At 47.7% G+C, this 12,069-nt stretch overlaps 1 long non-coding RNA gene across 3 annotated transcripts; it reads left to right on the forward strand.

The window, feature by feature from the left end:
* The first annotated feature begins 727 nt into the window (after positions 1-727).
* LOC144578781 (uncharacterized) lies at positions 728-11,687 on the forward strand. 3 transcript variants are annotated; one of them, XR_013525198.1, is made up of 3 exons: positions 728-884; positions 1,513-7,807; positions 10,805-11,687. It is a non-coding gene; the product is annotated as an uncharacterized LOC144578781 (long non-coding RNA). The 3 variants fall into 3 exon arrangements; XR_013525197.1 differs by lacking the exon at positions 1,513-7,807; XR_013525196.1 differs by lacking the exon at positions 728-884 and having other exon boundaries at positions 895-7,807.
* Positions 11,688-12,069: the final 382 nt, after the last annotated feature.

Consider the following 12,069-nt stretch of genomic DNA (forward strand, 5'->3'; position numbering starts at 1 on the left):
CTAAGGAGTGGTCAGGCTAAGGGGCGGTCAGGGTAAGGGGCTGCCAGGGTAAGGGGCGGTCAGGCTAAGGGGCAGTCAGGGTAAGGGGCGGCCAGGGTAAGGGGCGGTCAGGGTAAGGGGCGGTCAGGGTCAGGGGGTGGTCAGGGTAAGGGGTGGTCAGGGTAAGGGTCGGTCAGGCTAAGGGGCGGTCAGGGTAAGGGGCGGTCAGGGTCAGGGGTGGTCAGGGTCAGAGGTGGTCAGGATCGGGGGCGGCCAGGGTCGGGGGCGGTCAGGGTAAGGGGTGGTCAGGGTCAGGGGCGGTCAGGGTAAGCGGCGGTCAGGGTAAGGGGTGGTCAGGCTAAGGTGTGGTCGGGCTAAGGGGCGGTCAGGCTAAGGGGTGGCCAGGGTCGGGGCGGTCAGGCTAAGGGGCGGCCAGGATAAGGGGTGGCCAGGGTAAGGAGCGGTCAGGGTAAGGGGCAGCCAGGGTAGGGGGCAGCCAGGGTAAGGGGCGGTTAGGGTCAGGGGTGGTCAGGGTAAGGGGCGGCCAGGGTCAGGGGCGGCCAGGGTCAGGGGCGGTTGGGTTCAGGGGCGGTCAGGGTAAGGGGCGGTCAGGGTAAGGGGTGGTTTGCTTGCTACACTTGGAGTCTATCACCCAAGAGCTGATGAAACAGTTCAGGAACAAAACCAGTCAAATAAATTAAGAAGAATGATGCTTACAAATATAGTATGGGGTTAGATCTTGACAAGGATTCCCCAACATGGGGGCACACTCCTAGGAGAAAGGCCGTGCTTTTTTGGAGAGACTGAGCAGCCTTCTGTTGGTCTGGAGCGACACCACCCAGGACGCCCTTCTGGGAATGGTCTTCATCTGTGCTGTCCAGGATGGTAGCTGAGCATGCAGTGTGGTTAGTGCAATGAAAGAACTGAATATTTGATTTCATTTACTTTAAATTAACTTAAATGTAAATCTGAATGCCCAGATGTGGCTAGTGGCTACACGGTGGATGGTGCGGTCTAGGGGAGTGTGCAGAGATGATAGTGGGGACGGAGCCCTGGAGGGAAGTGGAGAGGTGACCCTGGAGAGGTGGTGGGAACAGATCGAGAGGACCTTGTAAGGTGGTGAGGAATTCTAGACTTGTCCCTGGGGATGACAGGAAGCCACTGAGGGGTCTAAGCAGATGAATGAGTATGCAGATTGATAATTTAAAAGACTTCTCATCCCCCACCCCAACCCAGAGTCCAAGTAGAGGAAGAATGAGGGCAGGAGGGCAGCCGGAGAAGGCTGTCGTGCATGGAAAATCCATCCACATGCACACCTACACACATGCATATGCCAATTGGTGCAGAATTGTGGGGAATGCTTATTACCAGGAGCCATGCCGAGCACTCTGTGTGCCAGATAATTGCACCACCAGCTCTGGGAAAATATTCTGAAGGGAAGGTTGTAAGGCTTTGTGGCCAAGCTATTGATTGTCGAAAGGCAGAGAGAGGCACAGAGAGAGACTGAAGAGGCCTCTAATGCCTGGCTTGCAGGTCTGGGCAGCACGTCTCAGAGAGAGGGGAAGGCAATGGAGAGAAGCAGGTTGGTCTACACTGAGTCTGGGTTTTGCACCCCCCACCCCTGCCACCTTGAGTAAAGCCTGGGAGCCTACCCGCCTTGAGCAGACCCCACCCTCAGGTTCCATTCCTCCACCTGGGGACAGGAGGGCAGGCTTCCCAGAACAGAGGGAGGCTGACCCTGGACAGAGGCTGAAACGCCTGGCAGAGATGACTCTTCCTGCCCAGAAGGAGTGCGCCTCTTCTCTTCCTGACCAAAAGGAGTGCTCCTCTCCCTTTGGCATTAGAGGGGAGATGCTGTAAGGACAGCGGAGGCTTCCGGGCAGAGCGACGCTGAGTGCTGATTCTTGCAGAGGTCACAGCATTCCACCCCCAGGGGTCCTGTCTCTGTCAGAAGAGTCCACGGAATGTGATGAGGTGCCTGTCACCAGCACCCAGCCCAGGCAGGCCTCTCTGTCAAAGCTGCTCACAGGCAGAGCAAACACTGGGCCACAGAGCTGGTACCTCACGGATGCGACAGGCAGGACAGGTAATGTAATCGGACCCTCACTATCTTGTGGCACACTCATTTGGCAGTGGGTTGGTTCACAGTTGGAGAGAAAAAAGAGTTTTCCAGATGTTTGGGTGTTTCTGATAAGCTCTGACTTTCAGATGAAGGCAGAGAGGTGGCTTTGCAAACAGCTAGGCCAGGGCTCCCTGGTATCTGTAACGTTTTCCAGAGTCACTTTGGAAAGCCAAGTGACCCCACCGAAGTGGAGCATTGCTCAAACGCACATTCCAACTCACTTTTGGGAATAGCCTTCAAAGCTCCATGCTCATTTGTTCGACTGTTCTTATAATAGGTGATTTTCTCTTTCCTCGGAAGTAGACAGGAATCATCCGTAGCTGGGGGTGTGAGGAAGAATGCAAGTGGCGAAGGAGGGACGTGGCCTTCTAGAGCACCCTGGGGGGCTGTTCTGAGGGCCAAAAGGCCACTGGGTAGGAGACAGAATCTCCAGCTGTAGTGGAGGTGACAAAGGCGTGCAGAAATTAGAGAACTTGTCACCTGGGCAGAGGATGATGGAGCCACAGTTCAGAGCCGGTGCTGTGACTCCTAACTGCTCTTCATTTCTGCTTGGAAGGGGAGGGAGGGAAGCCTGACAGATCCCATAAGATGGCCCTCTGCTGGTGACGGCATGTGGTGACGGGGTAGACGGGGTGCTACTCAGTCTCAGGGAGAATGCTATTCCCGTCTCCTGTGCCCCAGGCAGATTCTGAGCATCTAGGGCCTTTCTAAATCATGGTACTCAAGGATGATCTCAACCGCTGTTTACGAACAACTAGATACACGAAGATAAATCATACGAGGACCAACTTTTTGTGTCTCATCCAAAAGTTCTGCCATTACTTTCCAGCTATTGTTTCCCACTTTGTGCTGAGCTCACATCTTCTTCTGGGTTGAGAGATTTATATTTTCCTTCCAATAAGACAGCCTGCCATTTAAAGCCAGGCCTCGGGATGCAATATGAGCGTAATCCGTGTAGCACCTCCTTCCCCAGGGCTCTGTCCCCTCAGCAGGGACCAGTGGCTCCCACATCTACCTAGAAGTTAGGCTGGTGTTCTTCTGCCTCTTATGAATTATTTAGACTTTATCTTTAATATATATTCAGATGTTGATCTTTTCATGAATTCGAAAATGGCTTTCACCTTCTGGAGCTCCATTCATAAGGTTGCACTAAGCTAAATGCCTGCTTCATGGCAGCAGATAGAGTTTTAAGTCCTGTGTTAATATTTTAACATTTTTGCTATAGTAAATAGGTGGTGATCGTTACTATTTCTTTCTAGGAAATCTCTATTTCTTCTAGAATTAGAAGAAATTAAGAATTTTGTGTTCAGGTTTTCATAGTATTTCTTCTCTTCCTCTCTTTTTTTCTGCCTCTTGTTACAAGGGACCAGTAAGAGAAACAGAAAGAGGTTGGGGTTGGTGTGCAGTTGCAAGGCTGTTAGGAAGAATAGGGCAGCCGTGGCCCGTTCTGAGGGGCAGCAGGGCAATTTGGGTCAGCTGTTGGCAGCATGAGGCTTATCTAGGGTCCCTGTACTGCTGTAGGCAAGGAAGTAGGGATGCCAGGCATTTCTTTCTGTTTGGCAGAAAAATGGAATGTTAGTATCATATCAATTAGCCAAACTGGGGTGCAGGGAACACAATCATTACATCTGACAATATTCCTTTCGTGTTTATCCCCAGAACCCAGACGTATATTTGCCTGGAAAGCACCTCTTCTTGAGCGGTGGAAGTCACCAAACATTGACCTGCAGACTTCCTGTGTGCACCTGGCCATGCCAGGTTCTGGTGGTGGGTGACATTGGGTGTGTGCTGGAGCTTCCTTCTCATCTCTTCTCTGGCTATCCGTGGGATTTCCTCCGGGATCTGCTAACATCGCCTTCTCGTCTGCCTCCCACTTATCGCCCAACCCCGTGTTGTGTAGAAGGCTGTTCTTTCTTGTTTTAATATTTTAAAAAAAGAAAGCAGTGGCATTTCCTAAGACAGGAGTTGTTGGCTGATTTACTCATGCTAGGAATCAAACCCTTCTTAAAAAGCTGCCTTCTCTGCATGGTGGGTTTTAGATACTTGGACCGACAAAGCTGGCGTTGTTTTGAGAGGGTTAACTAAGATTAATGAGGAAAGAAACGTGAAGCCATAAAGGATCAGCGTTTCCAATCAATGACGGAATAAATTTAATGTATATTCCATCTGCAGTTTCCTTGGCACAAATGTCCAGATGCCAATTCCAAAAGGTTTTGCCTTTTTATGCTTCTAAATAACCTACTAAGACAAGAACAGTGCGTACTTCACGTGTAACAGTGCTTTCTTTAAGGTTTATACCGCAGTCGATGTATTGATCAAGAGGACTTTGTAGCATACGGAGGCGTGTTTTAATAAGAGCTGGGTAGGGTACCACAAGCCGTGCTATTCCCAGGACTTGAGCAGTTGTGAATCGCAGCTTCAGCGTCTTATTTACTAGGGGAAGGAAAAGGAAAAAGATTTAATTGTGATAGAGTAATGGGCACTGCAAAATGGGGGCTCTAATCCCCAGCAAATGCATGGGTGATGAAATCATGAGATTCTCTGTAGGTGTTCCGAAACCACCTTCAGAAAGCAGCTCTGTGCATGAGCTTTTCAGAGAGCGTGTATTTAAGCTGTGTGTAATTCCTTTTTTAGGTGGGGAGTGGCATGAGGCCTTGGTCCATTTCATGGCTGACATTAGCCCTGTACCAGCGGGAGAACATTTCTCCCTTTAATCGCCCCAAGATTAGCCTGCAGTTGCCTCTTTCTGTTGGATATTTGAATAACAAGCCTGATGAAGCCACTTAACTCCCTCCAATTACAGGTGCCAAATGGGGGTACAAAAAAGAGAGGCCTTTTACATGTGTGAATGATTTCACAGTCCAGTGTCATAATCAGATTCTAGAAATTGAACTTGCAGAAAGTTTGTGCTAGCCTTGTGGATTTTCATTTCAGATGTTGTCAACTCAAGGGCATTTGGACCAATCAATATCTGTCTGTCTTCTCGCACATAGAAAGTTGGCTATTAGAAAAGAGAGGCTTACAGCAGGGCTCAGCCAATACCATTAGCCCTAGCCTAAGGGCAGTTCTGTCCATGTGCCCGGGTAGGCACCTGCCCCCTCCCCTCCCCCACCATTAGGGAGGCCACTTGGGATGTCATTTGGACAGAGCGGGCAAAGAGCACTTCTTTATTCTCTCTCTTTTTTACACCCAGACTCCCCCAAAATCAATAAATCTGTTCTTTGCTTATTTTCAGAACTTTACTTCAATATAAGCAAGGACTTTCCTTCCAGCAACAAGCTCAAGTAACACCATGTCAGGCTCATGTGTGTGTGTGTTTCCTTTCTCTGTTCCAATTTGAAAAATAATTGGAAATAATATCTGATTGATGTTCTCTCTCTCTCTCTCTCTCTTTAGCTAAAGATTTCCTAGATGAAAGCCCTTGATCCACTGCCTTTCATGATTCGGCACTGGATTTTCTGTTGCACGCGGCCTTCTTTTGGAATAATTTTGAAAATGAACGCAACAAAGTATTGTTTTCCTAATCAGAGAGAACTTCGTACAAATTGTGCTCACTGACTGCTAATTTGTCCTGCATTGTTACCGATGCTTTTCTTGTGATTTTTGTTTTGCACCGCACAGCTCCCTGGCTGAGAGAAAACCCCGAAGCACGTAAGATACCAGGAAACCAAGACTTGAAAATTGTCCAGTGAAGATTCTGAGTATTTCCTGGTGCATCTCAGAGTTTTGTTTGTCTTTTATGGTGATACTTCTTTTGTTCTGTATGTCTCTGTCTCTCTGTATCTATGCTTCTGCCTCTTGTTAGAAGGGACTAATTAGAATGACACAAACAAGTTAGAATTGGAGCTCATCGTTACAAAGACCCTCAGGAAGAGGGGGGCAGTTGTGACCCATCCTGAGGGCTACCAAGGTGGTTTCCAGCCAGCTCTTGTCACGAAGAGGAATAACCAGGGCCATTTTAACGCCATGGGCAGGGAAAGCATGAGGCAGAGCCTTTGGAGGGTCCACCGGGTAACCACAGGGGGACACTAGAGCCCAGGGAGGGAGCAGAGGTTGAGGAAGCCTGGCGCCCTAGTGACAAAGCTGTGTCCCTGACAAAAGAAAGACTCAATCTTGGAAATAGAAACATGAAGTGAATGTTTAATCTCGTGGTCCAAGAAGATGGCATTTTCTGTGACTGGAACAATGCAGAATTAATGTGTATCTGCAAGAAATATCATTAAGATTAAGTATTCTTCAGAGAGATTGGAGAGTCGGGGAATTCAAGTGCATTTGTTGGCTTGAGCCGGCCCTCCGCTACCTGACCCATCTGCAGGCAGAAAGGGCATCCTCCAAGGTAAAGACATCTGCTGGCAGACAAAAGTAAAGATGTGAATTTTCTTTCAATTTCCTGAGAGAGTACAATACTTTCAGTTCTCTCTTTTAATGCGACTCTGGATTGCTTTTTCCCTGACAGTTGCTGTAGAGATAGCATAGGCTTGCTGCTTGGCACAGAAGTACTCTTTATTTCATTGTAATTAGCAAGGGTAATTTTCTGGCATGGCTCCGGAATGGTCCATGAGGGGTTTTCATGTCTGAAAGCAGAGGAGAGCTCAAGGTCAGACCCTGAGCTTCAGCGATGAGGACGAGTTGGAATCCAGAGCTGGAACTGTGCTGGAGCACAGGGTGAGGACCAGAGGTTACTCAGTTCTCAGGGCCAGAGTCCTAACTGGGCTCCTGCTGATTGTCTCTCCTGGGGTCCTGTTAGGCATGGACCCATAAGATCGCCAGAACGGGGTGGCACTGTCTGGCCATACAAGCTCTTTAGAGAACTCCACTGAACAGGCTTGCTGTTTTGAATGAGACCATAGATCCTTCCTTCAGGCGTTTGCCATGATTACCTTGATCTAATGCTCATCAGCCATCATTGCACTATATATTTTTTTTGTATATTATGCTCTTCTCTCTTGCCAGATGATCAGAAATGGTGTGTGTGTGTGTGTGTGTGTGTGTGTGTGTGTGTGTGATTTATTTCTGCATGTCCAGTACCTTTCAGGGTACCGTGCAGAAGCATCACTCAAATGCATGAAGCCAAATACATCTCTGAATATGCTGTTTGAGCTGACTTTTCTTTTTGTGAGACTTTGTCAATAGAGGAGGCCGTGTGCTGATTTATATGCTGGTAAAGCTCCTTGTCTTGGCATGGACTCATAACCAACAGAACAGTGTGTGGACCTCACTGCTCCTTGGACTTTGAGTGGCACTGCTCTGACACTGAGCCCTGACCTGGATCCCTGTTTGCTTGCTTGGACCTAAGGCAATCGTGCAGACCTCCCCCGACCCCACCTACCATCTCCTGGAATGAGGGTTGGTGGAACTGAGGCTGAATCAATCACAGTGCCCTATTCTTCTAGTCATGTGACAGATCTGGACCTGGTCATGTGGCAAAGTCTAACCTAAGTCACATAGAAGCTGGGAGAGTTAAAGCAAGTCTTTTCTCTCTTGTTGTGGAGCTGGAATATGAGCCCAGAAGCCCCTAGAAGCCTCCAGAAGCTGTGGTCCTGGCCTCACAGAGAAGCTCAAGTGACGGAACACAATTGACCTAGGTAGCAGCCAGCATGGAGGGGTCTGGCTGCATCCAGCTCTCAGATCCCATTGTCCCCCGCTCCCCCCGCTGTGACTTGCCAGTTTCATCCATCAAGTATCCCCTCCTCTCTCCCAGCTTGTGTGAGTTCTGTTTCTGTCATTGTCACCAAAAAGGTATTGATGAATAAGAAATCCCAAGATTCCATGGAAGTCTTGGCACTTTAAATTTTTAAGTGAGTCCTCACTTGTTGAAGTCTTTTTTTTTTTTTTTTTTGAGATGGAGTCCCACTCTGTTTCCCAGGCTGGAGTGCATTAGTGTGATCTCAGCTCACTGAAACCTCCATCTCCCTGGTTCAAGCGATTCTCCTGCCTCAGTCTCCTGAGTAGTTGGGATTACAGGTGTGCACCACCATGCCCAGCTAATTTTTGTATTTTTAGTAGAGACGGGGTTTTATCATGTTGGTCAGGCTAGTCTCGAACTCCTGACCTTGTGATCTGCTGGGATTACAGGCGTGAGCCACCGTGCCCGGACACTTGTTAAAGTCGTATTCCTAAAAGAGGGCACTTCCGTAGTCCAGAAGGTGAGGAATTCCTGTAGGTGACATGTGGTCTGTCTAAGCAATTTGACCAGGACTGTTTCATAAAATATTTTTTTAAAGTTTTCTTTTAATTATTCATTTTCAGATGTATATGTGTTCTTGGCAAACAAGAGATGATTTGCATTAATCAGTGATCTTTAAGCAGATTCCTTGCACTTGCAATACTTGATTTCTATATAAACTTGAAGCTTCTTAAACAAGACAGGAGAATCAGTACCTGTGTATTTCATATGCCTTCCTCTTTTATAAATAAAATGAATGGGCTTGGGACCAAAATAGATTTTTTTTTCCCAGAAACTGCAGGATTGATTTTTTCTTAATCCAAGGCATTTGGAACCCACAGTACATTCCCACTGTTTCAGACAATGAAGTTGAGTCAAGAAATAAATAAACAAAGTCACCAGCATGTCCAGAAGTCTCAATTTAGAACTCAGAGCAAGTGGTTTTGGATTTCACCTTTTTCTTTAAAATTATTTTGCAAATTAAATTCCCTGAAAACATATTTTAAAAAATGCAATCTGATTGTGAACTGCAAAACTGGAAAACCTTAGGTTTAAAAATAGGACTACATCTGACTTATCTTGTAAAAATTTGTCTTTCAACCAGCCGTCAGTAACTGTAGGCATGCTTCCTAGATCTACACATTTCAGCCCTTTTTACATTCGGAAAGAATCTTGCTTAGATGTGAAGGTTAATTGGACACCCCCTTTCTCTGCACTCACCTTTAATATCAGATGCACCCTTTCTCTGCACTCACCTTTAATGTCAGATGCCCCCTTTCTCTGCACTCACCTTTAATGTCAGATGCCCCCTTTCTCTGCACTCACCTTTAATATCAGATGCCCCCTTTCTCTGCACTCCCAATCTGGGAAGCCCCAGAGTGTGCTCTTGGCCCCTGATGGCCACTCGAATTCCTCTATCTCTGCAGCCTCTGTGATCACCTTAAGAATAGGCTCGCAGGCTGGGTGCGGTGGCTCGTGCCTCCTGTAATCCCAGTACTTTGGGAAGCTGAGGTGGGTGGATTAGTAGGTCAGGAGATCAAGACCATACTGGCTAACATGGTGAAACCCCGTCTCCACTAAAAATAAAATATTAGCTGGGGGTGGTGGCATGTACCTGTATTCCCAGCTACTCAGGAGCTGAGGCAGGAGAATCACTTGAACCTGGGAGGCGGAGGTTGCAGTGAGCCGAGATGGTGCCACTGCACTCCAGCCTGGGTGACAGAGTGCGACTCCATCTCAAAAAAAAAAAAAGATAGGCTTGTGACCTTTTTTGGAACACACAGAGTCCTTCTCTCTCACGGTTTTCACTGGAGCTGTCAGAAGGGATCCTCACTTTCTCACTGATCAGGAACTCTAAGGACCAAACTCTGCAGCAATGGAGTAATCTGCTTTTGAGAGAGCCAGGCAGAAGGCAGGCGGCCTGGAGGGCACAGCGTGGCCTGACGGGGCTGAACCTCAGGCTCCGATGAGGCTGGCTGCTGACCCCACCCCTGGAGTTTTTGTTATTTGAGGCTTATGAATTATCTTTTTTTTTTTTGAGGCAGAGTTTTGCTCTTGTTACCCAGGCTGGAGTGCAATGGAGCGATCTCTGCTCACTGCAACCTCTGCCTCCTGGGTTCAGGCAATTATCCTGCCTCAGCTTCCTGAGTAGCTGGGATTACAGGCACACACCACCATGCCCAGCTAATTTTTTTGTATTTTTAGTAGAGATGGGGTTTCACCATGTTGACCAGGATGGTCTCAATCTCTTGACCTTGTGATCCACCCTCCTTGGCCTCCCAAAGTGCTGGGATTACAGGCTTGAGCCACCGCGCCCGGCCATGACTTATTTTTAATGCTCAAGCTAGTTTGAGTTTTGTTTCTGTCACTTGCAATTCAGAGAATCCTGGTGGCTTCCGTGTGATCAGGAGGATATTGGGAACCATTTTAGTTGTTACTTCACTTCTTCCAGAGTTGCTGGACAGGCTGTTTATGGGTCTGTGCTAGTCTGGGAACCTGTGTTTGCTCTCTGAAGCCACAGGTCTTAGATTCATTTCCTGTTGCAAACAGGATGCACTGAACATTTTTACTGTGCTTTTGCTGCCCATCAGTAGGAGGCGGATTGAAGTGATAGGATTAGAATGTTTCCAAAAGCACCAGCCTTGGTAGGGACCCTGAAGATTGTAAGATAAACAAAAGCTTTCAGAACTCGTGATGGGAATGTGAGAGGATTGGACGTCACGTCAGCCTATCAGAGGCCGCCATTTGCCTGGTAAAATCCTTAAGTTACAAACAGCTGCTGTTCAGTTGGAAGTCACAGTCTTCGGTTGGGCCTGATCTGTCATTTGGTTTATAAATAGGGTTTCTTTTTTGTCTTCTGTTTTCTTTTTCTTTCTTTTTTTTCTGTTCTGGCAAGATGGTGTCTTCTCCTTGCAGGATTTGTGTAGGTGGGAATGTGTGTGACCCACACTACCTGAGAGAGAGACTTTGACAGTGTTCCCAGCACACGTTGAAATCTATTTTATCCTAATTTCCGGTCTTGGTTTTGTCTGTCACAGGCTGGGGAGAAGTGCACCGCCCAGAGAAGACCCAACTAAGGACTTTTCCACCCTACTTGGTGGGTTGAAGGATGGGCTTTGGGTTTGAGATGTGGCGAGAAAGAAGCTGCATGGAAGAGAAAGAAGGACGGAGGTACGAGGATGCTCTCCAGCTGGCTACACTTCTGATGCTAAAAATTCAAAACTCAGCAGCTTTGCCTCTACTCCTGTGTTGCCTGCTTTTTAGGAGTGAAGACTGCAGTGCGCAGAAGTCCTTCCATTTCTCCCAGGCCTGGCTTGGTGCATCACAGGCTGCCCGGATGCAGAGGAAGACTTGGCCATTTCGACCTTAGCCTGGGCTCCGGTGGTCCGCTCTGAGGGAACCCCTCTAACTGTGGAGCTGCGCCATGGAAGGAAAGGTCTGGGGAAGTGCAAATGGAAGCCTCGGCACAGAGCACAGCAAAACAAGTCTTTGGTTGTGAGGTTGCAAATGCTGTGGCTACGCAACTCAGACAACTGGTTACCTCTCACAGTGGTGCCTGTTACATCCGGAATCTTAATCTGAGTCATGACTAGTTTCTCAGAAAAATGTATTTTATCCTGAGTTCATTGTAGTGTCACATCCATGGTAAGAAACAATGCAGAGAGATCCTGTATGTGCTTTACCCTGAGGTGACATCTTGCGTAACCACAGTATGTGTCACAGCCAGGATCCTGACATTCACATGGCCTGCTGACTGCATTCGGATTTCACAGGCTTTACATGCACTTACTTGTGTGTGTGTTTAGTTCTATGCCATTTTCTATATTGGTGTGATCACCACCACAGTCAAATATAGAACAGTTTAGTCACAAGGATCTCACTACACCTAAACATTTAAAAATAAAAACATTTTTTTTTTGAGATGGAGTCTTCCTCTGTTGCGCAGGCTAGAGTGTCACGGTGCAATCTCAGCTCACTGCTGCCTGTCTCCCAGGTTCAAGAGATTCTCCTGCCTCAGCTTCCCGAGTAGCTGAGATTACAGGCGTGCGCCACCATGTTCAGCTAATTTTTGTATTTCACCATGTTGGCTAGGATGGTCTTAGACTCCTGACCTCAAATGATCTGTCTACCTCAGCCTCCCAAAGTGTTGGGATTACAGGCGTGAGCTACCACACCCGGACTGTTGTGATCTTAAGTGTGATTTGTCATTGTTTGGGGGCCAAATTTTTCATAAAAGATAATGGGAAAATAGGATTCCAGGTGCCAAGATTTGCATTCCAGCCCCAAGTCCCCACCCAGGACC

The sequence above is a fragment of the Callithrix jacchus genome, chromosome 12 (genome assembly GCF_049354715.1).
Source record: "Callithrix jacchus isolate 240 chromosome 12, calJac240_pri, whole genome shotgun sequence".
NCBI classification, from domain to species: domain Eukaryota; kingdom Metazoa; phylum Chordata; class Mammalia; order Primates; family Cebidae; genus Callithrix; species Callithrix jacchus.